The following is a 5737-nucleotide window of genomic DNA, read 5'->3' on the forward strand; positions in this document are numbered from 1 at the left end:
GTTATTTGTAACTACTTCCGCGTGTCCTTTGTTGTAGCTTGTGGGGTATGGTTCCTTTTAATATTTGTTAATTCATTATATATAACATCATTGGTGTGAGTGATTGTCATTATTTTCTTGAATTTGTTTTAAGAATAAGACGTATAAATTTGAATGCACATCTACATATTAAGATGTGTTAAGATTCAGAGATCTAAATATAAATACACATATGTATATTATGATGTTACATTAATATCTAATTAAAAATTATAGTTAAGACTGTTTGTTTTCTCAACGTCTTAATATATAAAATTTGTCTCTGTTTAAAAATGATAAATATGAAGTTCAAATAAAATACTAAGTTAATCGAATATTATCAAAACAATATTTTAAATTTATATGACAATTGATGGTGGTAACGACTAACGATGCTGATTGTGAATTGTGATTTAATCTATTTCTATTTTTTGTTTATTGTTATAGCCCGTATTTTTATACATCAAATTATTCGCAAGCAAGTCGACTCAAGTTAAAGGCGGTGTTATATTCCGTATTTTTGCACATTAGACTATTCGTGAGCTAATGAACATAAATTCAAAGACTCTTAATTTTGAATTTTAAAATGGCTCGACTTGTTTGTAAATTTCAATCAGTGTAGAAATATTAGTTGAGATTAGAGATTAATTAACCATGATTGGATTATTAAGTGGGAATTTGGGCAAGACTCGGTTGTCAGCAAACATGGGTTCATCATGAAACCCTAGCCGCCTAATAATTTTTCTCTCTCAGTGAGGTCTTTCAAAATTTCAGACAGTCACTGGCCGGAATGGCCGAATCAACCGGAGGACGATCTCCTCTGGTAACACAGAACAATACTTTGATAACACAACCTACTATACTACAAACCGAAATATCAAAGAACAACAATCAAAATCAAACCTATGTCAATCTCTTCAAACCCACAAGCTCAGAAATAGATAATGTCAGAATACCATCAAAGCAGATCTCATACATCAACGGGGAACCATTTATTGCCTGGAAATCCAATGAGATTCAGCAGATGATATAGAAGGAGAAACTACAGTATGCAGTAATTGGTAAGTTTTCATATGACAACATTGATATTAAAGAACTAAGGAAGGTAATTCCAACACAATGTGGAATCAAAGGAGTACCAATTATAGGACTACTTGATGAAAGACATATTCTGATCCGACTAAATTTTCTGGAAGACTATGTTAAAATGATGTCAACCCCTATTTATTACCTAAAGGTGCATGATAGGTATTGCCAAATGAGATCTTTTATATGGAATCCATGGTTCAACCCAAAGGAAGAGACATCAAAGGCTGTAGCTTGGATAAGCTTCCCTGAACTACCACCAAATTTTTTTGTTAGAGAGGCAGTCTTCTCCATAGCAACTGCAGTTGGAAAACCACTGACGGTAGATATGGCCACAGCAAATAAGACAAGACCAAGCTGCGCAAAAATCAAAGTTGAGGTCGATTTTGTTAGCAACATTACCAAAAAGGATTAACATTGCGGAAGAAGACGAATCAGGAATACTAAAATCAAAATGGGTAAGGATAAATTATGATTACCTACCAAAATATTGCAAGCACTGTAGACTTCAAGGTCATAAGGAGAAGGAATGTAGAAGTCTTAACCCTGAATTGGCAAAACAGTTTAAAGAAGATTTTCGAAAAGAAAATGCACAAGAAATTGATACAGAAACTCAAAATAAAGAAGGCATTCATGGAAGAAGGGGAGGGTACTTTACTGGTAAACAAGAATGGATGCAAAGAAGGAGCAAATACAAAAAGGATAAATTTGGGATTATAATTGGGGAAATGAGTCCAATTAAGGAGACAACCATGACAAATACCAATCCATTTGCAGCACTAGAAGAGATCCCACAAAACCAAGATATTGTGAATAAAGAACAAGTACCACAAGAAGATACTAGAACATGGATTGAGAAGAGTTTCTATACCCACAAAAACCAAACAAAGGAAACAAACAATATCACTAATGATACAGAAGTAACACAAGGAGACAGCTTCAAAAATGATCATGAAAACCACAACAAACACTTAGAATCATCAACTGATCAACAAAGAGCAAATGACATTGTGGAGGATATCTTACCTGAGGAACCACAAACACAGACACCAAAAAGAAGCCTCCAAATAGAAAATGCAACATCAAGTCTTCAAGATGAGGAGATTGAACAGAACAACAAGAGCACTAATCAATCCAGTGTGAACAGTAGCAAGACCACAGCCACAAGCAGAGGGGAACAATCATATGATGCACATGCAAACATGGTAAAATTTCAAACCCCTGATCTAAATCAAATAGAGCAAGAAAAGGAAAACAATAGTCAAAACAAAGATTTGCATTTTAAAAAAAATAACAACTGGTGGGAAGGGGATAGACAGAAGGAAAATCAGCAAAAAAGAACCAATATTACAAACAACATGGAAATTGAGGAAACCAGACAAAGAAATATAGAAGGAACAGAGGAAATCCAAGATTTTAACAAGGAACAGCAGAAACAAGAAATATCAACAAAACCAAAAATAAACATAGAAAGAAGTAACAGAGATTTAGATGAACATACCTTAGAACACAATCTTGAAGCAGCTTTGAGAGCAGGAGATATATCACCAAAATATATTCAAAAAGGAGGGAAGGAGAGAAAAAAAATATCAAGAGAGGCAAGTGTACCACCTAGAAATGGAGTACATACAAGAAGGCAGATTAATAAACTCAATAAACCATGATTAATAATCTCATATGGAATATTAGGTCAGTCAATACCATGGAAGCCTTCACAAGGTTGATAAAGCTTAATCAAAAACACCAATTTGGATTCATAGGTTTAATGGAACCTTTTCAAGACTCAGACAAGATAGAAGAATATAGAAGAAGACTTGGAATGGAGTATGCAATGGCCAATATATCTGGTAAAATATGGGTTTTTGTGGATGATATATTTGACTGTCACATAATAATGGATCATCAACAACATTTAACCATAAATTTAAAGATTAGAGGTAGTCAAGAGGAGATACTAGTAACCCTGGTGTATGCTAAATGTACTCAAAATGAAAGAATGGAGTTATGGGACTCTATGGAAGATTTAGCTACCTCAGTCAGCATCACATGGATGATTGGGGGTGATTTTAATACAATAACATCACAAGAGGAGAAACTTGGAGGACTACCAGTAACCATTAATGAAATTATGGATTTCAGAGGATGTATTCAGAATTGTGGAGTACCAGATTTGGGGTTTAGTGGCAACAAATATACTTGGTGGAATGGTCAAACTGGGGATGACTGTATATTCAAGAGACTGGATAGATGTTTGGGTAACCAACTACTACAAACAAAATATTCTAGTATTGATATCAAACATTTGATTAGAAATGGTTCAGATCATGCTCCTATGATAATCTCTTACACAAGAGACAATAGAAACATCAAAAAACCTTTCAAGTTCTTAAACTTTTGGGTAAAACAAGAAGGATTTTTGGAAATAATTAGACAAAATTGGATAGCTGAGTTTATGGAAAACCCTTTCATAATTTATCATCATAAACTGAAGAAGGTGAAAGCAGCTTTGTCACAATGGAGTAAAGCAACCTTTGGGAATATATTTCATGAAATTGAAACCCTTGAAGAGATTGTCAAAATGAAGGAAACCCAATTTCAGAACTGTCCAACACCTACCAACAGACAGGACTTGCATAAAGTACAGGCTGACTTAAATAAATTTTTACACCTAGAGGAAGAATTTTGGAAACAGAAAGCTGGGATGCAGTGGTTTCATGATGGGGACAAAAACACAAAATTCTTCCATGCTCATGTACAAGGAAGAAGAAAAAGGATGCAGATAAGACGAATTCAAGGAGAAGATAGGAACTGGATAGAAGAGGAAGAGGGAATAATCACAGAAGCCATTAATTTTTACACTGATCAGTTCACAAAGGAAGAAGACCCAAAAGACTATGAAATCCTTAACCACTTACCCAAAATGATCACTGAGGAAGACAACCTGTGTTTTGAAGCAGAACCTACCAAAGAAGAGGTAAAGACAGTGGTCTTCCAATTAAATAGTGAAAGTGCAGGCGGACCTGATGGATTTACTGGTGTTTTCTATCAAGCTTGCTGGGAAATCATTGAAGAAGATGTCACCAATATGATAAAAGCTTTCTTTTGTGGTGCAGAATTGCCCAGGTTTATCACCCATACTAATTTAATCTTAATACCAAAGAAAGATATGGTTAACACTTTCTCTGATATGAGACCAATTAGTTTGAGCAATTTTGTGAACAAAATCTTCTCTAGATTGATCCATGAGAGATTGGTTTCCAAACTAATTGATAATATATACCTCAATCAAGCTGGTTTTATTAAAAACAGAAGTATAGTGGAGAATATTCTATTGACTCAAGAAATTGTCTCTGACATAAGGCTAAGAACTAAAGATGCAAATGTTATAATGAAGTTGGATATGGCAAAAGCTTATGACAGGGTATCTTGGATTTTCTTAACTAAAGTACTTAGAAAAATGGGATTTTCAGAAAGGAGTATAAACATAATCTATAGGATTGTTAGCAATAACTGGTACTCAGTGTTGATAAATGGTCAACAACAAGGATTCTTTAAATCTACCAGAGGAGTAAAGCAAGGGGACCCTCTCTCCCCTACCCTATTTATTTTAGCAGCAGAAGTCCTATCAAGGAGTTTAAATGCATTGCATCAAAACTCTCAGTTTAAGGGTTTTGGAATGCCTAAATGGAGTCCAAAAATCAATCATCTTGCATATGTAGATGACATGATTATCTTTACCTCAGCAGATGTGGTGTCTCTACAAAAAATAATGGGAATTTTGAAAAACTATGAACAGACTTCTGGGCAAAAGATTAACATGGACAAGAGTGCTGTCTATATGCATAATAGAGTATCAGGTGACATCAGTATCACAGTTGAGATTGTAACTGGCATCAATAGAAGAGAATTCCCTTTTATGTATTTGGGCTGCCCTATTTACCACTGTAGAAGAAAGAAGGAATTCTTTAATACTTTGACCCTTAAAATCATGAATAGACTTCAAGGATGGAAAGGAAAAATGTTATCTTTTGAAGGAAGGGCAATTCTTATTAAACATGTTTTGCAAAGCATGCCAATACACATATTATCAGCTATTAACCCTCCTATTAGAATCATCAGACAAATACACAAGATGTTTGCTCAGTTTTTTTGGAGCAATACTATTGGGAGAAAGAGTAGACATTGGGTGGCTTGGAATAAGGTGTGTATTCCAACCATAGAAGGAGGCCTAGGTTTTAGATCACTTCATGATGTCTCATTGGCACTGTTTTGTAAACTTTGGTGAAACTTCAGGACAAAATCTACCTTGTGGAGTGATTATATGACCAACAAATATTGTAGGAAGGAACATGATATAGTGGTACAATGGAAACAGGGGTCACAGACATGGGAAAAAATGCTAGAAGCCAGGGACCTAATAGAACACCAAATTTGGTGGCAAACTAGGAAAGGGGATTTACTTTTCTGGTTTGATAACTGGACTGGATTGGGAGCCCTGTACTATGTAAATCCAAGGAATACCTATGATACAAGAATTCAAAATGTCAAAGAAATGACAGAACAAGGGAGATGGAATAGAAGAAAACTGATGGAAGTACTCACTGAAGACATTGTTGATCATATCATCGATAAT

General features: G+C 34.8%; 1 long non-coding RNA gene across 1 annotated transcript; it reads right to left on the bottom strand.

Moving 5' to 3' along the window:
- Positions 1–934: 934 nt before the first annotated feature.
- LOC129892616 (uncharacterized) lies at positions 935–2279 on the bottom strand. The gene is made up of 3 exons (XR_008767354.1): positions 2131–2279; positions 1584–1650; positions 935–1461 (listed from the first exon to the last, which is right to left on the bottom strand). It is a non-coding gene; the product is annotated as an uncharacterized LOC129892616 (long non-coding RNA).
- Positions 2280–5737: the final 3458 nt, after the last annotated feature.

The sequence above is a fragment of the Solanum dulcamara genome, chromosome 6, assembly GCF_947179165.1.
Source record: "Solanum dulcamara chromosome 6, daSolDulc1.2, whole genome shotgun sequence".
NCBI classification, from domain to species: domain Eukaryota; kingdom Viridiplantae; phylum Streptophyta; class Magnoliopsida; order Solanales; family Solanaceae; genus Solanum; species Solanum dulcamara.